Source organism: Cuculus canorus, chromosome W (assembly GCF_017976375.1).
Source record: "Cuculus canorus isolate bCucCan1 chromosome W, bCucCan1.pri, whole genome shotgun sequence".
Lineage (NCBI taxonomy): Eukaryota > Metazoa > Chordata > Aves > Cuculiformes > Cuculidae > Cuculus > Cuculus canorus.
In genome coordinates, this window is record NC_071440.1 from 7,523,412 (window position 1) to 7,546,811 (window position 23,400).

Below are 23,400 nucleotides of genomic sequence, written 5' to 3' on the forward strand. Positions count from 1 at the left end.
GTTTGCTTTATCCCTTGCAAATTTTCCAGGGGAAATATCCAGTAAATATCCATTGAACAAATTACTTAGCTTCACCACATACCATTCTGTCGTTTTCCCAACGATTGTAAAACAAGCACCTCTAAAAGACGCTTTGACTGTGTATACTGATGGTTCTTCAAATGGTCGTGCTGTGTTATTAGCACCATCTAATCATTATGTTTGGATATTACAGGACGTATCTGCACAAATGGCTGAATTATATGCTGTCTATCAAGCCTTACTAAAATATGCTCAGCCTTTGAATATCATCACGGATAGCCTATACATTGTGCAAGCCTTGTACATGCTTGAAACAGTACCAATCATAAATTCTAAAGTGACTTTTATCCAACAGCATTTGAGCGTTATACAATCCCTGCTGTTACAAAGGGATTGTCCAGTTTTTGTGGGACACATTCGTAGTCATTCTAACCTGCCTGGTCCTATGGCACAAGGTAATCAAGCAGCTGATAATCTGATGAAACCACAAGTATATAACATATCCAAAGCCACACACCTACATGAATTACATCATTTATCAGCTCGAACTTTAAGAAAAATGTGTAGTATTACTCGAGAACAAGCGCGATCAATAGTTAAGAACTGTCCCTACTGTGCCCCATTATTACCTGCCCCTCAATATGGTATCAACCCTAGGGGCTTATTACCTAATGATTTATGGCAAATGGATGTCACTCATATTCCAGCCTTTGGAAAACTCTCATATGTTCATGTCACCATAGATACTTTCTCACATTTTTCCGTGGCATCTGCCCTGTCAGGAGAAAAATTATCACATGTATGCACTCATTTACTCCATTGTTTTAGTGTCCTGGGAATCCCAAAAACGATTAAAACTGATAACGGCCCTGCCTACAGCAGTCAAGGATTCAGAACCTTTTGTCAGCAATTTTCCATCCAACACAAAACGAGCATTCCATATAATCCACAAGGGCAAGGAATTGTTGAAAAGTATAATCATCTTTTGAAAACTCAAATTAATAAAATAAAAAGGGGGACATGGGGGGTAAAGGATACCCCATTTTCTTTATTATCACATGCTCTATTCGTCCTCAATTTTTTAACGTTGGACGAAGATGGTCAATCTGCTGCTGACAGACAATGGAATCATAAAATTAACACTAAACCTGAGGTATACTGGAAAGACCCAATGGATGGAAAAATGCATGGTCCTGATCCGGTACTGATCTGGGGCAGAGGGTATGTTTGTGTTTTTCCTACAGATGAAACTTCGCCACGGTGGATTCCGGAAAGGTGCGTCCGACATGCCAAAAACAAGAATGGGGAAACTACGGCGACGAATGCAGAGGCTGTCGTTGAGTAGAGAATGGGAGATGGGGATTCGATTATTAGCAATGTTGCTGAGCACCCTATGGCTGTTACAACGCGGATGTAAGGCAGAAACATATTGGGCCTTTGTTCCCAACCCTCCTGTTATCCACAGCGGTAGTCCGTCTGTCGATTTAGGCGTCCCTGTGAGCTGGTCTCCGTCAGAGAAAGGGTATGAATATGTAGTAGGCGCTTCTACCTATGCATGTCTTTACACTATAAGTAGCTGCTTATTAAGTTATATGGTGTGCAAGCTAGGAAGAGAACCCCCTTGTACCCCAGCGCTGGAAATAAACATACCTGCTTTATAACTCATTTTGGGTTATAGAGTTTGATTCCGCAAAACACCAGCAGGGGAAAAAAACAGCTTGGTTGAGCAGGAAGATCTTGAGAGGCATCAAAAAGAAGAAGAAGGTCTATGAGCTTTGGAGGAAGGGGCAGGTGTCTTGGGTGGACTACAGGGAGGAAGTGAGATCGTGCAGGGAAAATATCAGGAGGGCTAAGGCCCAACTAGAAATCAAATTGGCTAAGTCTGTGAAAGATAATAAAAAATCTTTCTACAGATACATTAACAAGAAAAGGAGGACTAGGGAGAATATTCAGTCCCTATTGGATGCAGAAGGAACAACAGTGACAAGGGATGAAGACAAGGCTGAAGTACTTAATGTCTTCTTTGCCTCAGTCTTTAATAGCAAGGAAAGTTGTTCCCTCTGTGTACAAACCCAGGAGTTAGAGGAGCAGAATGAGGCTCCCATGATCCAAGAGGAGGCAGTTAGAGACTTGCTTGCCCAGCTAGACACCCACAAGTCTATGGGGCCAGATGGGATCCACCCAAGAGTATTGAAGGAGCTGGAGGATGTCCTTTCCAAACCTCTTTCCATCATCTTCCAGCGGTCCTGGCTGACTGGGGAAGTTCCACTAGACTGGAGGCTGGCTAATGTTGTGCCCATCTACAAGAAGGGTTGCAGGGAGGATCCGGAGAACTACAGGCCTGTCAGTCTGACCTCAGTGCTGCGGAAAGTCATGGAACAGGTATTCTTGAGTGCTATCATGAAGCACATGCAAGAAAACCGGGTGATCAGGCCCATTCAACGCGGGTTCACGAAAGGCAGGTCTTGCCAAACTAACCTGATCGCTTTCTATGACAAAGTGACTCGACTACTGGATGAGGGAAAGGCTGTGGATGTAGTCTTCTTGGACTTTGGTAAAGCCTTTGACACAGTTTCTCACAGCATTCTGCTTCAGAAACCATTAGCCTCTGGCCTGGACAGGTGCACACTCTCCTGGGTTGAAAACTGGTTGGATGGCAGGGCCCAGAGAGTGGTGGTAAATGGAGTTAACTCTAGCTGGAGGCCAGTTACAAGTGGGGTTCCTCAGGGCTCGGTACTGGTTCCAGCCCTGTTCAATGTCTTTATCAATGACCTGGATGAAGGCATGGAGTGCACCCTTAGCAAGTTTGCAGATGACACTAAGCTGGGTGGAAATGTAGATCTGCTGGAGGGTAGGGAGTCTCTGCAAAGAGATCTGAACAGGCTGGACCACTGGGCCGAGGCCAATGGCATGAGGTTCAACAAGGCCAAATGCCGGGTCCTGCACTTGGGGCACAACAACCCTATGCAGTGCAACTGGGGGAAGAGTGGCTGGAGAGCTGCACGGAGGAGAAGGACCTGGGGGTGCTGGTTGACAGCAGACTGAACATGAGCCAGCAATGTGCCCAGGTGGCCAGGAAGGCCAATGACATCTTGGATCGTATCAGAAATGGCATGACCAGCAGGTCCAGGGAGGTTATTCTCCCTCTGTACTCGGCACTGCTGAGACCACACCTTGAGTACTGTGTTCTCTTCTGGGCTCCTCACCACAAGAAGGATGTTGAGGCTCTGGAGCGTGTCCACAGAAAAGCAACGAAGCTGGTGAAGGAGCTGGAGAACAAGTCTTATGAGGAGCGGCTGAGAGAGTTGGGGTTGTTTAGCCTGGAGAAGAGGAAGCTGAGGGGAGACCTTATTGCTCTCTACAACTACTTGAAAGGAAGTTGTGGAGAGGAGGGAGCTGGCCTCTTCTCCCAAGTGACTGAGGACAGGACAAGGCGGAATGGCCTGAAGCTCTGCCAGGGGAGGTTCAGGCTGGACATCAGAAAAATTTTTTTCACAGAAAGAGTCATTGGGCACTGGCAGAGGCTGCCCAGGGAGGTGGTCGAGTCACCTTCCCTGAAGGTGTTTAAGGAACAGGTTCATGAAGTGCTTAGGGACATGGCTTAAGGGAGTGTTAGGAATGGTTGGACTCGATGATCCAATGGGTCCTTTCCAACCTGGTGATTCTATGAATTAAAGAATTAAAGCATTCTTTCTGGATTTCACTTTGATTGTCTGATAGTCAGTCAGAGGCAAAAGCCCTACAGGGTTAGGCTAGAAAGGTACCTAATTTGGGCTTGGGGTTAGAGTACCAAACTTTGGTACATTTGGTGTATTTGTTACATAATCCAGATTTTAGTTTGGGATTAGAGTCCCCAATTTTGGTACATAATCACAATTTTGGTTTTAGTTTTGGTTTGTTTGTGGTTTGTAATTGTCTGTGTGATTGCGTGAGGAACTCTCTAATTGTCTGTGTGATTGGTGATTCTGTGAAGGGTTAGAGTCCTAATGTGTTTAAGTTTGGAAAACTGACTTTGGTGTGGTTTGCTGATCTTTTCTGTTTAAGATATTGAGACTGCAGGGGTTGTAATTGTGATCTGTTTCAGCTTGTTTGTGATCTATTGGCAACTGCCTGTTTTTAATATGGGTGCGGGATCATCCCAAGGAGGTGTCAGTGTTGTAAAGAAAATCCCTTGAGGTGTGTTTTAATGCACTGGAAGCCATTAGGAGAACCTCCAGGGGTAACGTCAACAAAAGAAAATGTAATTAAATATTATAATCAATGGTGGCCATTGTATAGATCAGATGAAGGAGAACAATGGCCTGTTAATGGGTCACAATTATAATATTTTATTGCAATTAACACTTTTTCCAAGAAGAGAACAAAGCTGGGATGAAATTATATATTTGGATGTTTTATACACAGTGAAATCACCCAGAGTGGCAAAAAAAATGTGGTATAATTTTAGCTCCTAGTAATCTCCTTCTCTTAGCCTTGGAAAAAGGTAAGGGAAAGGCTTTGAAAAGATATTGTTCTGCTTGTAGTGTTGGGCAAAGATGTTTGAATCATAGAATCCCTAGGTTGGAAAAGACCTTTGAGATCATCAAGCCCAACCGTACCTGTCATATCCCTAAGCAATTCATCTACCCATTTTTTAAATATCTCCAGGGATGGTGATTCAACCACCTCCCTGGGTAGCCTGTTCCAGTGCCTGAGAATCCCTTCAGTGAAGAAATTTTTCCTAATATCCAATCTGAACCTCCTCTGGCGAAGGTTGAAGCCATTCCCTCTTGTCCTATCATCTGTCACTTGGGAGAAGAGACTGACACCCACCTCTCTACAACCTCCTTTAGGTAGTGGATAAAGGTATTGAACAGAACTGGACCCAGCACTGAGCCCTGGGGAACACCATTTGTGACCAACCTTTTAGATAGTTGTAGACAGTGATAATGTCTTCCCTCAGCCTCCTCTTCTCTAGGCTGAACAACCCCATTTCCCTCAGCCACTCTTCTCCAGCCCCTTCACCAAAGTCTATGAATAAGAAAGTTTATGAATAACAAAAAGACGGTGAATTCGAGAACGAAACTGACTTATTGATCACTCCTGGACACTGTCTTGGAGGGTCTCACAATGAGGGATCAGAAACAGATACATGAATGATGCTCGGGATGGTAGGTCGTTAATGGGAGCAGGTTTCAGTCTGATAGCAGGGCGAATGAGAGGTAAACAGGGAGAAGTTACACAAAGTCCCTTACGTCAGGCTGTGGGAAATGCAAAACTGGTGATTATAAAAGTACCTTTTTTATTACTGATTTGAACAATTGGAAGTTAGCAGCTGGAAATTGTAGAGATGATCCAGATCAGACAGCTAGCACTTTTGAGAGAATGATTAAAACACAAGGCTCTGACTGGAAAGACATTAGTGTGATTATGCAAGTGTTGTCTGTTGGTACAGAGAGGGAGATGATTCATAAAGCAGGTATCAGGAGTTTTGCAGGGAACAGTGACTATTGTTTTCAAGAAGCTGAGGCGTGAGACTTGGGAAAGTTATTTTATGTTGTTTGAGTGGCATACAGAAATAGGGAGAGAAAGAGATCAATAGCAGTGCTAGAAGGGAATGCTTGTGGAAAAGGGGGATATAGGGAGGATAGAGGAGAAGGGGCCAAGGCTGGAGCTCCTTACCACAGAAAGTTTGGGTACAGTCAGGAGAAAATCAGTGTGCTTATTGCAAAAAAGGAGGGGCATTGGGAGCGGGAATACCCTCTTCTGAATTAAGGTACCCTTCTGAATCCCCTGTTCTCTGTAGAACAGGATTGAAGGAGACCAGAGGAATTTTCTGCAGAACCATTAGTCAAAATCAAGCTGGGGGAAGAGGAAACTGAATATCTAGTGGACACCAGAGCTGCATATTCTGTATTGAGTACTTTGAAAGGATAATAATAATCTATAAAATATATAATAAAATATAAATATAATAAAATATAAGCATTATTGATGTGACAGGAGCCAGGGAAATCTGACCATTTTTTTAAATCTCTGAAGTTTAAATTAGGAAAACAGTGAGTAACTCATCGGTTTTTTTATTTGCCAGGCTCCCCAAAGCTGTTGTTAGGAAAGGGTTTGCTTGGAAAATTAGAAGCTCAAATAATATTTGGAGAAGGGGAAGTTGCAGTTTATATACCAGAATCTAAATATATCAAAGCAACAGCTTTATTATTACAGGATGTCAACATTCAATGAAAATAATACCTCGAGAGTTTGAAGATACTGTGGTGCCAACAGTGTGGGCTGCAGAGATACCTGGGAGGTCCAAGCGAGCAGAACCTGCAAGAGGTGATTTGAAACCAGGATCGGTCCTGGTAAGAATTAAACAATACTCTAAGCTTGGGTTAGTATTGTTAATACAGAAATTCTTGAAATATAAGTTGTTAGTGAAATTTCAGTCAAAAGATAATATCCCAGTTTTACCAGTTAAAAGGCTAATGGTAAGGGTTACCATTTAGTACAAGATCTTAGAGCAATGAATCAAACTGTTCAGGATATACATCCAGGGGCTGTGAATCCCTATACTCTTTTAACAGCTTTAACTGAAAGAACAGGGTTGGTTTACAGTGCTAGACATATAGGATGCCTTTTTCTGCATTCCCCTTGAAAAGGGAAGTCAAGAGCTTTTTGCTTTTGAATGGGAAAATCCTGAAACTGGCAGAAAAACTCAGTATACATGGACTGTTCTACCCCAAGGATTTAAAAACCGTCCAACAATTTTTTTTAATCAATTGGCCAAAGAGCTAGAAATATGGAGAAAAGGAAATGATAGGGGAACAATATTATAGTACATGAATGATATCCTCATTGTAACAACTGCTAGAGAAGATTGTTTGCAACTGTCTTTTAAACTTTTTGGGACTAAGTGGATACAGAGTTTCCAGAGAGAAGGCTCAGGTGGCATGAAGAACTGTGACTTACCTTGGATCAGAGATACAAGGAAAGCAACAAATGGGAATGGGAAGAAAAGAAGCTATTTGCTAACTCCCAGAACCCCAGACAGTTCATGAGTTAAGAACTTTTTTGGGGATGGTGGGGTGGTGTCGGCTTTGGATTTCAAATTATGGACTGTTAGTAAAACTTTTGTATGAGGTATTGAAGACATCTACCCCTGAGCACCTGGACTGCACTGATAACAGCAGGGCAGCCTACAGATATTTAAAATTGCCTTTAATGAAAGCACCAGCACTCGGGCTTTGGACTTACACTCCTGAGAGACATGGGACAGTTCTGAGAGTGTTACCACAATTTCTGGGAGAGCAGTGACGCGCAGTGGCTTAGGAACCTGAACATATATAAGTATATTGAACATAAATAAGCATGTTGTTACCACATTGGCCAATTCCCTCAGGACTCTGGGATGCATCTCATCAGGTCCCATAGATTTATATATGTTCAGATTTCTCAGGTGTTCAAGAACCTGATCCTCCTCTACAGTGAGAGGGGGTTTACCCCCCTGGTCAACAACTTGCTGTCCCATAACCCAGGAGGGGTGAGGAGAGTGGTTATCAGTGAAGACAGGCAAAAAAATTGTTGAGTACCTCAGTCTTCTCCTTGTCTGTTGATACGAGGTCACTGCTTTCATCCATCAGTTGGGGTACGTTCTCTTTGACCTTCCTCTTTTGACTGACATACCTGTAAAAGCCCTTCTTGTTAGTCTTCACTTCCCTTGCCAAGTTCAGCTCCAGCTGTGCCTTGGCCTTCCTGACCTCATCCCTACACAACCGGGCAGCATCCCTATACACCTCCCAGGTTCCCTGTCCCTGCTTGCACTGCCTGTGCAGTTCCCTCTTGCTCTTGAGTTTGACCAGCAGGTCTCAACTCAGCCACACTGGTCTCTTCCCTTTCCTGTCTGATTTGCTATGTACGGGGACTGAGTGATCTGCACTTTATGGAAAGCATCCTTAAATACTTGCCGGCTCGGTTCTGCTCCCTTGTCCCCAAGGACCATGTCCCAGGAGGTCCTACTGAGTAACTCCTTGAAGAGCTGGAAGTCTGCTTTCCTGAAATTTAGGGTCCTGACTATACTCCTCGCCTGTCCCATATCCCTCTGGACCTTGAACTCCACCAGTGCATGATCACTGCAGCCCAGGCTGTCTCTGATCCTAATGTCACTGATGAGTTCACTTGTATTAGTGACCATCAGGTCCAGTTTTGCATTCTCTCAGGTGGGGGTCTCTATTAGCTGGACTAAGAAATTATCTTCAATGCACTCCAGGAGTCTCCTAGATTGTCTACAACTTGCCATGCTACTTTTCCAGCATATGTCTGGGTGGTTGAAGTCCCTGAGTAGGATGAGAGCTTGCGAGTGTGAAGCCTCCTGTAGCTGGAGGAAGAAGGCTTCAATGTTTGGCTCTCCTTGGTCAGGTGGCTTGTAGTATACACCAACCACAAGGTTCCTGTTGGTTCTTCTGTCTTTTATTCTGACCCACAAGGTTTCAACCTGTTTGTGGCTACTCTTCAATGACAGCTCTTCACATTCTATCCCTTTCCTGAGATAGAGGGCAACGCCTCCACCCCTCCTTCCCAGTCTGTCCCTTCTGAACAGCCTGTAGCCGTCAATAGCCACACTCCAGTCATGGGATTCATCCCACCAAGTTTCCATGATGGCAACTAGATCATAGCTTTCTAGCAGCACGGTAGCTTCCAGCTCCTCCTGCTTGTTACCCAAGCTTCATGCATTTGTATAGAGGCACTTCAGCTGGGCTGCCAGTCGCATCACCTTCCTAGTGGACCCTTTATTACCTATAAGGTGTTTTAGAGAAGTATCCTCCCTGACACCTGTCCTCCCACCACTCATCACAGGCTAGCCTGATGTTATCCCCCTCCCCCTTCACATCTGATTTAAAGCCCTATCTATGAGCCCTGCAAGCTCCTGGGCAAAGACCCTCCTTCTCCTTTGAGAAAGGTGGCTCCCATCTGATACTTGTAGTCCTGGTGCCGTGTAGGCCATCCCATTGTCAAAAAACCCAAAGTTGTTGCACTGACACCAGCCACGGAGCCATGTATTAATAGACTGGACCCATTTGATCCTTCCCGTGTCACTGCTTGCAACTGAAAGGATGGAGGAAAAAAAATCGCCTGGGCCCCAGATTCCCTCACTGGCCATCCCAAGGCCCTGAAGTTTCTTTTGATCACCCTTGGGCTACGCACTGCAGCTTTGTCATCTCCCACACGGAAGAGCAGTAGTGGGTAGTAGTCTGAGGGCCTTACCAGACTGGAGAGTTTCCTAGCAATATTCGTAACCTGGGCTCCTGGGAGACAGTAGACTTTCCTGTGAATGGGGTCTGCTCGACATATTGGACCCGCTATCCCCCTCAGTAGGGAGTCTCCTACAACTATGACTCTCCTATGTGTCCTCGTGGCAGTTGTGGCGATACAGCATGTGTGCCATTGCAGTCTCTGCCCTTGCTCTGATGTAGGTGCATCTTCTTCCATGTTTTCCTCCAGTCTGTCCTACACACCAAGAGCCTCAAATCTGTTGTGGAGAGACACCTGGGGAGGTCTGGGCAAGGAGGGGGGTGGTTTTCTGCCCCATCAGTGGACTCGCTTCCACTCCCTACTTACTTTTGAGGCTGTGCCTACAACCTGATGGGGGGAAGATACCAGATCCCTTTGATCCTAGGCTTTTTCCTGTGGCTGATTCTGCTCCTGTATCCTGGAGCTCAGGGTGTGGTTCCACCAGTCTATCTCTAGCTCACTCTCCCTGATGCTCCACAGCCTCTCTACTTCCTCTTTCAGCTCTGCTACCAGGCTGAGGAGGTAGTCCACCTGCTCACACCTTATGTAGCCTTTGCCCTTGCTGCCCTCTGTTTTCAGCACAAGCTGGTGGCACTCCATGCAGCCTGAGACCTGGACGGCTGCGTGCTTTCTTAGGAGCTCAGTCTGGACTGATGCGTCCCTTTTTGCAGGTGCAGGGGATGCAGACACTCGCCGGGTAGACATCATGGCTAGTCACCCTTTCACCGACGGAGCTTAGCTCTTGAGCACGGAGAGCACCCTCCCTGCAAGCCCTGCCTTTGCGAACTGGTCTCACAAACTGCTCGAGCTCGCCCCGCTGACGAGGCCCACCCCTGTTTGCGTGCTCCTGTTTGCGGTGCTCTGGGTTGGAGACGTTTAAATCTCCCGCGGCCGCTTCTGAGACCTCCCCCCCTCCTTGTCAGTCACCACGTGGGAGCCTGTGCTTCCGGGAGTCCGTACCCGTCCGCTAAACCAGGAGATGGGACATGTCCCAGAAGATATCACTGTTCAAGGGAATTTGGACATTAATAACTATTTGATATCTTTAGGAAAGACTCTCCAGGTGATACAATATGTGGAAAATTTCAAAGTGGAATATTTTGATTTAAGCTAAAGTACAGTTAGGTTTCATCTAAGCAGTTGTGCTTTTTTGAAAGTTAGATAGAACTTCTCAGGGGGGAACCTCCACCCCCTCGGACCGCGTCTTGGAAGCAAGGATTCCACTGGTGAGAATTAAAGTCAGTTTAAAGCATCGTTTCTGGTTTTTTATTTGGTTGCGTAAGTCAGTGGCGAAAGCTTTGCAGGGTTGGACTTGAAAGGTCCCTAATTTGGGTTTGGGGTTAGAGTCCCCAACTTGGTATTTTGGTATATTGGGTAATCTAGGTTTTAGTATTTGGTGTTTTGTTTTGACCTCCAATTTGGTACATAATCACAGTTCTGGTTTTGGTTTTGTTTTGTTTCTCATTTGTCATTGTGTGATTGTCTGCATGAGGGACTCTAACTGTCTGTGTGAATGGTGACTGTAATGCTTTGTTGCATTTAATGCTTTTTCTAAGAAGAGAACAAAAATGGGATGAAACTATGTATTCAGATATGTTTTAAACATTGTAGAATTACCCAAAGCAGCAAAAAGAATGTGATATAAATTTAGCGTCTAGTAATCTCCTTGCTTTAGCCTTGGAAAAAAGGTAAGGGAAAGGCTTTGAAAAAAAATGCTCTGCTCGTAGTATTGGGCAAAGATGTTTGCAAGTTTATGAACAATAAAAAGACAGTGACCCTAAGGACAAAATTGACTTATTGATTGCTCCTGGATGCTGTCTTGGAGGATCTCACAATGAGGGATCAGAAGTAGATGAAAGAGAATGATGCTCGGGGTGGTAGATCATTAATAGCATCAGAAGCTTTCAGTCCAATAGCAGGATGAATGAGAGGTAGACAGGGAGAAGTTATACCGACTCCCTTATGTTAGGCTGTGGGAAATGCAGAGCTAGTGATTTATTATAAAGTCTCTATTTCCTATTTCTATTACTGATTTGAACAACTGGAAATTAGCAGCTGGAAATCATAGAGACAATTTAAATCGGACAGCTAGCGCTTTTGAGAGAATGATTAAAATGCAAGGCTTTGACTGGAAAGACATTTGGGCAGTTCTGCAAGTGTTATTTGATGATTCATAAAGCAGGTATCAGGAGTTTTACAGAGAACAGTGACTATTGTTTTCAAGAAGCTGAGGCATGAGACTTTGGAAAGTTATTGTTTTACTTGAGTGGCATACAGAAATAGGGAGAGAAAAAGAGATTAATAGCGGTGCTAGAAGGGAACACTTGTGGAAAAGAGGATACAGGTCGGATACGGGGGAAGGGGCCAAGGCTGGAGCCCCTTACCATAGAAAGTCTAGGTACAGCCAGGAGAAAATCAGTGTGCTTAATGTAAATAGGAGGGGCATTAGAAGTGGAGATGCCTTCTTTTGAATTAAGGTACCCTTCCGAATCCCCTGTTCTCTGTAGAACAGGCTAAGGGAGAAAGGATGAATTTTCTGCAGAACCTGGTGGATACCAGGGCTGTGTATTCTGTACTGAATACTTTGAAAGGATAAAAATAATCTATAAAATATAAGTATAATAAAATATAAGTATAATAAAATATAAGCATTACTGGTTTGATGGGAGCCAGGGAAAGCAAACCATTTTTTAAATCTTTGAAATTTTAATTAGGAAAACAGTGGGTAACTCATCAGTGTTTGTACTTGCCAGGCTCTTCAAAGCCATTTTTAGGAAAGAGTTTGCTTGGAAAATTAGAAGCTCAAATAATATTTGGAGAAGGGGAAGTTGAACTTTATATACCAGAAGTTTTTATACTGGAATCTAAATATATCGAAGTGACAGCTTTATTATTAAAGGATGCCAACATTCAAAGAAAATAATCCCTCGAGAGTTTGGAGATGCTGTGGTCCCGACAGTATGGGCTGGAGAGATACCTGGGAGGTCCAAGTGAAGCAGAACATGGAATTTGGACATTAATAACTATGTGATATCTTTAGGAAAGACTCTCCAGGAATTACAGATATTTGTGACTCTTAACAAATCCCTAGAGCTTGATATGCCAGCACATCCATTCCAACCTGGAGATTGTGTGTATCAAGTCCTGGGATTTGGAACCATTAACTCCTAAGTGGAAAGCACCGTATCAGGTACTTTTAACTACATTCACAGCCGTAAAGCTAGCTGGAAAAGGACCCTGGATTCATCATTCATGGTTTCAGAAGGTTCCTGCTTAATAGACCACAGAACGACAATCCTAAGCTGCTCACCATACGGCAACTGCAACTGAGTGGGTATTGAAGCCTGAGTGGAAAATCCAATGGGACTCAGAGAACCCACTAACACTGAGGGTTCAAATAATTAGATTATCATGAATTTTCAGGTTATCTTTCAAATGACTGTTATTACGATAACTGTGGGTAAAAAGGGTGAATTGGAACGACAACAGCATATGGGAATTGATAAAAGGTTTTGGTAAAATGAACAGACTCTCTAGCGTGACAGCCTGCCTCCCCATGCCACATTCCACCTCAGACCCCAGACCTTGGGGAATTATTCCATTAAATTTTACAGATCTTCGAAAATTGGAAAATGTCACCAAAGAACTAAAACAGGTGAACGTGAGCTATTATTTAGATAACGAAAGCCGGTACAGACAAAAGGGAGTGGCACACTGCAGGATTCAACACTTTGGAGGTCGGGGAGTAACAGGACTGGTTTGGGGCATTGTGTAACACTCCTTCTGCCCCTGTACTCGGCACTGGTGAGATCACACCTGGAATACTGTGTTCAGTTCTGAACCCCTCACCACAAGAAGGATTTTGAGGCTCTGGAGCATGTCCAGAGAAGAGCAACAAAGCTGGTGAAGGGGCTGGAGAACAAGTCTTATGAGGAGCGGCTGAGAGAACTGGGGTTGTTTAGCCTGGAGAAGAGGAGGCTGAGGGGAGACCTTATTGCTCTCTACAACTACCTGAGAGGAGGTTGTAGAGAAGAGAGTGCTGGCCTCTTCTCCCAAGTGACAGGGGACAGGACAAGGGGGAATGGCCTCAAGCTGCGCCAGGGGAGGTTCAGACTGGATATCAGAAAATTTTTTTTCACAGAAAGGATCATCGGGCACTGGAACACTTGAGTCAACATCCCTGGAGGTATTTAAATGACAGGTGGATGATGTGCTTGGGGACATGTTTTAGTGGCAGATAGGAATGATTTGACTCAATGATGCAAGGAGATCTTTTCCAACCTGGTGATTCAATGATACTAGTAGTTAGAGAAAGATCCACTGGGTCCACCAGGAAGGTGATGTGACCGGCAGCCCAGCTGAAGTGCCTCTATAGGAACGCACAAAGCTTGGATAACAAGCAGGAGGAGCTGGAAGCTACCATGCTATTAGAAAGCTATGATCTAGTTGCCATCACGGAAACTTGGTGGAATGAATCCCTTGAGTGGATTGTGGCTATCGATGGCTACAAGCTGTTCAGAAGGGACAGACTGGGAAATAGGGGTGGAGGCGTTGCCCTCTATCTCAGGAAAGGGATAGAATGTGAAGAGCTGTCATTGAAGAGTAGCCACGAACAGGTTGAAACCTTGTGGGTCAGAATAAAAGACCGAGGAACCAACAGAGGTGATTCTGCCCTTCTGTTCCTGTCCTGTGAGACCCCACCTGGAGTATTGTGTCCAGTTCTGGAATCCTTGACATAAGAAGGATACAGAACTGTTGGAACGGGTCCAGAGGAGGGCTACAAAGATGATCAGAGGATTGGAGCACCTCCCATATGGGGACAGGCTGGGAGAGTTGGGTGTGTTCCGCCTGCAAAAGGGAAGGCTCTGAGGAGATTTTATAGCAACCTTCGAGTACCTGAAAGGGGCCTTCAAGAAAGCTAGGGAGGGACTGTTTACAAAGGCTTGTAGTGATAGGATGAGGGGCAATGACTATAAACTGGAGAGGGGCAGATTTAGATTTGACTTAAGGAAGAATTTCTTCACCATGAGAGTGGTGAGGCACTGGCATAGGTTGCCCAGGGAAGTTGTGGATGCCCCATCCCTGGAGGTGTTCAAGGCCAGGTTGGATGGGGCCTTGGGCAGCCTGATCTAGTGGGAGGTGTCCCTGCCCATGGCAGGGGAGTTGGAACTAGATGATCTTTAAGGTCCCTTCCAAGCCAAACTCTATGTTAATAGCGTATTTTCTGTGACAATAAATTTAATGCTCATAGACGCAGTCTCCAAGACTAATAGATGACCACTTTTTATTGATTTAGGAAAAAAGTTACGTCAAAATCAATGGCAACCTACGCTTGCCTGTGTTGTCATTTTGGCATATCATAGCCTTTAATTTGGAAGTGCTGTGCTTTCTGAAGAAAATATTTGAGTGCAAAAGTGGAATTATAATTCCTTAATAAATATGTTCTCTCTTGACAGTCTCAGAACAAAATGGAGCATGTGGCTGATGGGCTCTATTATTATGTCATAAATATTCAGTTATTTATGAAAGTAAAGATTCCACTCAGTGCTAGTCTAAAGCCCAACTGCTTGTTTTTTTTTCTTTAAACATTTCATCTGAAGGCTGGTCATTTGTGCCTTTGTTTCCTGGCGCTAGCAATGAATAGCAGAGGGGGTGCAGCAGCAGGCGCTCTCCAAAGACAGATCTTAGGATATCACCTGAGGGCCTTGTCTGTAGTGCCGAGTTCAGTGGAGGGGAGGTTCCGGAGTAAGCAACGCTCCCCCTCGCCTGGCTGAGCTCAGGGTCCTGAGCTGGCTGCGACAGGGGGAGGTGATGCAGTGGCAGGCACTACCCCCTCTATCCCCTTCCTCCACTCGCCGGACCGACTGGGCCAGACCCTCCCGAGGGAGCTTCTGCACACACATGGCAAGACCCCCACACATGTGCTGATGGGGCACGCACTGGCCTTATAAAAGAACTTGCAAGGAGCCACGCGGCACACTCTCGCCCACCACTTCGATGGGACCAGCCTGGACCACATGGCCTGGAAGAAGCTGCTGCAGCGACCACGTGTTCCGGAAGAACTGCTTCTGTCCATCGATGTGGTGATTTCTTTCTTTTCCCCTTCTCCCTCTCTTTCTCTTTCTCTCCCCATTACCTTACTGTTTTCCTGATCTGGCATCAGTGTGTGTGTCGGATCGGATCCGAGTGACCTTGGCTGCGTTTAGTGATCAGCTTGTGATCTGAACAGGTTGGGATCTGTTTCTTGTGACTTTGGGATGTTGCACCCCCATATCTCGGCTGTGCACCCGAATCTTTTGATCTGTTCATTTTGGTCGAAAGCCAGAATAAATTTTGCTTCTGATTCTCACACTGAGAGTGACCTTGTTGGCCTCTGGATTGCCGCACAGATAAACAAACCTCCATCTTTTTTCTGTGCAGGTCAAAAGAGTCCCTGGGCGCGAGCATGTGTCTCATGGATCCAGGGACACACACACCACACCACCCCCACCTCCCCTTCCCCCCCCCTGTGATTTGACTGTGCAGGTCAAAAGAGGCCCAGGCATGAGTTCATGGCTCGTGGATCCAGGGCGTGACAGCTAGGACTATAAAAGTTGTGGTGTTCTATCAAATATTTGTGATGATAACAGTAAGATATAATAAAACAAAAGAAAACTTTTTGTTTTTAAATGCTAAATATTTTATTTACTGTTCTTTTCTCCCAGCTGTCATAAAATAGGGGCTAATAATGGAAGACACCAATTATTTCTGATCAGGTAATCCTTTGATTTGAGGTGTGTGTGGGGGAGTTAATAAAAGCTATTTATAGAGGGAGTATGGATGAGTTAATGAAATTACATCACGTGTATGAGGAATAATAGAGCTCCTCTGCTGAATCTGAAACTGTCTTAGAAGTGAAGCTTATGACAGACTTGGCTTGAGGAAATTAGTTTAATTTATTGACAATCAAAATCAGAGTAGGATAGTGAGAAATAAGAACAAATCTAAAAGTACCTTCCCCTCACCCTTCCTTTCTTCCCAGGCTCAGTTTCACTGTGATTTCTCTACCTCCTCCCCAGATCATAACACTTTGCCTCTGCCACTCCTTCCTCCTCATACTCTTCATCTGCTCCAACGTGGGGTACCACCCATGGTAGACAGTCCTTCATGAACTTTTCTAACGTGAGTCCTTCCCATGGGCTGCATTTCTTCAAGAACTGCTCCGGCATGGGTCCTTTCTATGGGGTGCAGTCCTTCAGGAACAGACTCCTCCAGCACAGGTCTCCTGCATGGCCACAGGTCCTGTCAGAAAACCTGCTCCAGCACGGGGTCACAGCTTCCTTCATGGCACATCCACCTGTTCCAGTGTGGGGTCCTCCACAGGCTGCAGGTGGAGATCTGCTCAACTGTGCACCTCCATGGGCTGCAGAGGGACAGCCTGCCTCATCATGGTCTTCGCTACGGGCTGTAGGAGAAACTCTGCTCCGATGCCTGGAGCACCTGCTCCCCCTCCTTCTTCACTGACCTTGGTGTCTGCAGAGTTGTTTCTCTCACATATTCTCACTCCTCTCTCCCAGCTACTGTTGCGCAACATTTTTTTATCCTTTCTTAAATGTGTTATCAGAGAGGAGCTACCACCGTTGCTGACTGGCCCAACTTTGGCCAGTGGTGGGTCTGTCTTGGAGCAGGCTGGAACTGGCTCTGTCCTACATGGGGGCAGCTTCTGGCATCTTCTCACAGAAGCCATCCCTACAGCTCTCCCACTACCAAAACCATCCAGCCAGTTCCTTATCCATCTAACAGTCCATCCATCAAACCCATATCCTTCCATTTTAGAGGCAAGAATGTTGTGGTGATTTCATTAAGAGGGAAGTATTGATGTTTATAATGTTGTTAATAATATTGATGATATTATGAAAAGAATGTTATGACCACTATTTTTTTTCTAGTTTTAAGAAATAATCTATTCTCCAGGTGGACAAAGGCAGTATCTACATAGTATGTACAATTGTGCATCTCAAGAACTTACGCAAAAGGTGAAACTGGAGACATATTTATGACTAGACAACATGTAAAGGGCCTCCCACAAGTTCTGCAGGAGTCCTACAGGAAATTATCAAATAACTCAGAACAGAAGCATTGATCCTGGAGGTCTTTTCCAACCTGGTGATTCGGTGATTCTTGTAGAACAGTCCTTAATCATCACCAGATAAAGTAGATCAAGTGCAATATATGCAGGGTATCACATATACTACACAATCAAAAGAAATCACACTTAACCACAGAATTGTGCCTTGGAATCTCTGTTTTTATTTACAGCCCATGGGAACATGGAGGAACTGGAAGACATAAACAGAGAATAAAGCAATGGAGAGGAGTTCTTCTGAGTTTGCAGGAAGGCTAACTAATAACTCGGTTGTAAACATTTCTTTTCATCTCAGTCCTGGTTCTATATATTGCATGATTCCATGGTGACAGAATTTGGCATTCTCCTCATGAATGAAATTGAATTCAGCATTTTGTATATTCTCTCTTACTCTCTGTCTCTTTCTGCGTCTACTTGGCTCAGCTGTTAGGATCAGTAGGAGTGGAATATAAGTCAATGCTTGTATACTTTTCAGATGTACCTACGATATTACTCAGCGCGGTCAAATGCTGATGCTGCTTTACTTGCCTGTTTCAAGAGTGGGTATGTTTGTGGTTGTGCTATCAATGTTGCCCTGCATTGTGTGTCTGTTGTGAAGGGCCCCGCAGTGGATGACACAGGCAATTTTTAACAGGCAATTTTCTTTAGCACAAATACAAAAAGGGGGAATTGTGGGGTTCCACAGTGGGCTGAGGACCCCTGCTGACCTTACCCAGAAGGAGATCATGGGACGGGAAGTGGGCAGACAATATAGGACTGTGCACGAAAGTAGTATCATCCATTCACAGATTGTATATGTATAAGCTAATCCAATCATGCGGAGATGTGTGTATTAATAAAGGGTATAAGAGACGCGTGTAAGATTAAGCCCGTGCCGGCCAGCCATGTAACTTCAATAAAGAAACTTGCTTCCACATCACCGTGTCGTGTCTCAACAGTGACAGTTTTCTATTTCAGCTCGAATATCAGCTGCCCTTCAGTGGCCATTATTAAAAAATTTTTGATAACAAAACACACCCCATCTGTCCGAGTACATTTCTGCCCAAAAGATTCATGGGTATAAGAGCCACATATGGTCTTACAAAGCCTTTGGATCCTTCCTCTGTTTGAAATGTCAACATCCGGTTACTTTGTTTCGTTGTTGTGTTTCCTCCAACCCCCAACAACGTTTCTTGAGGACTGACCAACGGCCATCCTTCAGGCCAGTCTTTTTCTGCCATGATGGTGACATCCGCACCAGTATCAACCAACATAGTTATTTGAATTGTTTGATTTTCTAATATCAATGTCACCTTTGATTGTGGTTTTGATTTTTTAATTTCTAATGCCCACATTATCTGTTTTTCTTGTCCTGTCGATCCAAAGCCTCCGCTCCTTCTTTCTTTGTTTTCAGCTTGGGGAGCTTTACTTTTAAAAGGTACTAATTGTGCTTATGCGTGTTCCCGCTGGAATAGAAACAGGGAGGCTCGGTGTCCAAACCATTGCCTGTATTTGACCTGTATAATCTGCATCAATGACACTGGGCAAAACAAAAATTACTTGTAAGGTAATACTAGAACATCACAATAAGAAGGCACTTCCATGACCTAAAGGTCCGTGTGCATTGCACGCCACCTTGTGGACATTAGTACTCATTAAAGTTTTATCCTCGGTTGTTATGACATCCATTCTGGCACTTCCTCTATTTTTCGCAACCAGTTGATCCAAACATCCTGATTGTTGTTTTCTAGGGACTGCGATCCACTTACTTTCAGGGGCATTTGTGTCTTTGCGTGACCCTGCTCCATTCTGCGCCTCCAGTTTCCCTGTGCCTGTGGGATGGGTGTGTCGTCTTGCGTATACCATGATCGACAACGATTAGAAAAATGGCTACCTTTCTAACATCGAGGACACACACCTGGGGCTTTACGTTCTGCTGTCCCCAACTGATTTGTTGTATTGATCCCCTAATGACCCGTACTGCACTGGAAGCCAAGGTGTCCTGGCTGGCCACAGTTATAACATCTTTTTTTAAACTTCTTAAAGGCTTCATGGCAGTGGCAAATGCCCCTGCTAACATCTGTTGTTGTTGTTTCAGAGAGCCTACCCGATTTGCCACGTTTACCATCTCTACCAAGGTCGCGTTTCGTGTCAAGCTAAGTAATACTTTCTTACAGTCCACGTTCACATTTTCAATAGCTAATTTTAACATCAAGGACTCTCTCGCTTCAGGATGTTCAATTTGCTTTTCTACTGCCTCATGCAAACGATCAATGAATGTCCTATATGGTTCTGTAGCTCCTTGTTTAATCGCAGTAAACGACACTGGCCTTTTTCCAGATTCAGGCACTGTGAGAAATGCCCTCAGGGCTATTTGTGCAGCATCTCTCAAAATATCTGGTGCCATCCGAGCTTGTACTTCAGGGGTAGCAAATGGTTCTGTGCCCATTAAGTGTTGAACCCCTACACCATAGTGAGGGTCCCCTGGTTGTCTCCCCAAGTTGTCCACAGCCATTACTTCGGCAAATTTTGTGAGTCTATATCTCCAGAATAATTTCTGCATGGGGCTCAAAATCAATGAGGCTAATTGTTGGCAGTCATATGGTGTCACAAGCTGACCATCTAAAATATTTTTTAACAACCTTTGGGTAAAAGGTGCTTGTAAGCCATTTTGCATTACTGCTTTCCTTACTTCTTTTATTAATTCCCAGTTAAATACTTGATACTGAGCTGGTTGTCCTGGTCGTACTATGACAGGAAAAGCCAATGCAAGCGATTTCCCATTCCTTAAACCATCCATTTGTATTTTTCTCCACCTTTCACTTATCGTCCTTCCATCCATTTTGTTTTTATCTTTGTCATCGCTATCACTGCTGTGTTCTCCCCTCTCCACCCCGTAGCTTAGCAAAGCAGCCCTTCTTCAGCAGCTTCAAGGAGGGGAGAGATATGTCATTTCCACCCCGTGGCTTCGTCACTCATCTGTCTATTAAAATTAATCAGAGCATGTCAAAATATTGAGGAGTATCATGGCAAATACCATGATTATCCTCAATAATAGGAATCATGTCACATTCGGAAGTGATCATCAAAGCATCCACACGTTTGACTACTACATTCACAAACACTTGCTTAACACAAGATAACATAATTATTATAACCACAACGATAATAACAAATCCTATCATATATTCTACCAGTGAAGCTATCCAATCTTGAATACTAATCCCAAATTTTTGTAAAAACCCCGTAACCCATCCAATAGGGTTCCAGGTTGTGCTCTCATGAACAATTCACTCATATGGGCTCCAATAGTTGCTAAAACCCTTTGAGCTTCTTCCACTGTGGATGATACATTTGGTATAGCAATACAACACTCATCAATAGAATAATTCAATAATCCACATACATCTTTTTCCTTTAACAAAATCATATCTAATGCTAACCGGTTTTGTAAAATAATTTTAGAAACAGCCTGTATTTGACAGTTCATGGCCCCAAAGGTTACCTGTGACCAGTTACTTAATAGTGACACTTGCCAAGTGATATTCTCAATGGCAAACTGATGTACCCGGATCAAACTTCCTGGCATAAAGACTGATCTAAAGGCCAAATAAATTCTTTGTACAAATGAATAATAATTGGGCATTATCCATGAATCCAAATAAAAGTGTCCTACATCTCGTTAAAGTCTCTTTGACAGGGGTGATGGTAGATGTGATAACATTCTAGAGGGACACATTGTTGGGAGCCCAACTCCACAGCGGAGTCCAGAGTGCTCATTGGGATTTATGTGAGAATATAGATTTCCATCAGAACAAACCCACAGTGTTCCCTTTGGGCTTGGGAAAAAAAAAGCTGTGTCATAATTAGATTCATCTGTTCCAGTGGATCATCAATGGATGGTCCCATCCGGATTTTCCACAAAAGGTTTCCCAGGGATTTTACACATATCTGTCAGATTATTCTACTCAAATACATTTTTTTAAGAATGCTTTCCATGAGCCACAAGAGCGCTCAGTCCCTAGATGTAGGAAATCGGGCAGGGAAGGGAAGAGATCAGCGTGGCTGAGTCAAGACCTGCTGGTTAAACTAAAGAAGAAGAGGGAACTACACTGGCAGTGCAAGCAGGGAGAGGTAACCTGGGAAGTGTATAGGAACGCTGCCCGGTTGTGTAGGGATGAGGTCAGGAAGGCCAAGGCGCAGCTGGAGCTGAACTTGACAAGGGAAGTGAAGACTAACAAGAAGGGCTTCAACAGGTACGTCAATCAGAAGAAGAAGGTTAAATAGAATATATCCCCATTGATGTTTGAAAATGGTGACATCATACCAACAGCTGAGGAGAAGGCTGAGGTACTCAACAACTTGTTTGCCTCAGTCTTCACTGATGACCACTCTCCTCACCCCTCCTGGGACATGGGGCAACAACATGGTGACCAGGGGGGTAAACCCCCTCCCCCTGTAAAGGAAGATCAGGTTCATGAACACCTGAGGAATCTGAACATATATGGAACCTGAAGAGATGCAACCCAGAGTCCTGAGGGAATTGGCCAATGTGGTTGCCAAGCCACTCTCCATGATTTTTGAAAAGTCATGGCAGTCAGGAGAAGTCCCTGGTGACTGGAGGAAGGGTAATGTTGTGACCATTTCTAAAAAGGGTAGAAAAGACAAGTGAGGAGTATAGTCAGGATCCTAAATTTCAGGAAAGCAGACTTCCAACTCTTCAAGGAATTACTCAGTAGGATCCCCTGGGACATGGTCCTCGGGGACAAGGGAGTGGAACAGATCTGGTAAATATTTAAGAATGCTTTCCATGAAGCACAAGAGTGCTCCGTCCCCGTATGTAGAAAATCAGGCAGGAAAGGGCAGAGACCAGAGTGGCTGAGTTGAGATCTGCTGGTCAAACTCAAGAACAAGAGGGAACTGCACAATCAGTGCAAACAGGGACAGTTAACCAGGGAAGAGGATAGGGATGCTGCCTGGTTGTGAAGGTATAGGATCAGGAAGGCCAAGATGCAGCTAGAGCTGAACTTGGCAAGGGAAGTGAAGACCAACAAGAAGGGCTTATACAGGTACGTCAATCAGAAAAGGAAGGTCAAAGAGAATGTACCCCCACTGATGGATGAAAATGGTGACCTCGAATCAAAAGATGAGGAGAAGGCTGAGGTACTCAACAACTTTTTTGCCTCATTCTTCACTGACAACCACTTTCCTCACCCCTCCTGGGTCATGGGACAACAAGATGGTGACCGGTGGGCAAAGCCCCTCCCACTGTGGAGGAGTTTGTGACCACCTGAGGAACTTGAACATATAGAAGTCTGTGGGAACTGATGAGATGCATCCCTGTGGGAACTGGCTGATGTGGTGACCAAGCCACTCTCCATGATATTTGAAAAATCATGGCAATCAGGAGATGTCCCTGGGGACTGGGAGAAGGATAACATTGTGCCCACTTTTAAAAAGGGTAGAAAAGACGACCCTGGGAACTACCGACCTGTCAGCCTCACCTCTGTGCCTGGGAAGATCATGGAGCAGATCCTCCTAGAAGACATGCTAAAGGACATGGAGGACATAGAGGTGATTAATGGCAGCCAGCATGGCTTCACCAAGGGCAAGTCCTGTATGACTAAATTAGTGGTTTTCTATGATGGGGTAACCGCAGCCGTGGACATGGGTAAACCAACGGATGTGATTTATCTAGACTTCTGTAAAGTCTTTGACACAGTCCCACACAACATCCTTCTCTCTAAATTGGAGAGATATGGATTTGATGGGTGGACTATTCAGTGGATAAGAAACTGGTTGGATGGTCATATTCAGAGAGTAGTGGTCAATGGCTCAAAGTCCAGATGGAGATCTGTGACGAGTGGTGTCCCTCAGGGGTCCATACTGGGACCAGTGCTGTTTAATATCTTCATCAATGATATTGACAGCGAGATTGAGTGCACTCTCAGATGATACCAAGCTGAGTGGTGTAGTTGCCACACCGGAAAGATGGGATGTCATCCAGAGGG

General features: G+C 44.6%; 1 pseudogene; it reads right to left on the reverse strand.

Annotated features, from left to right (window-relative positions):
• The window catches only part of LOC128850206 (single-stranded DNA-binding protein 2-like), a 124,301-nt pseudogene that overhangs the window by 89,314 nt on the left and 11,587 nt on the right, over positions 1-23,400 (reverse strand).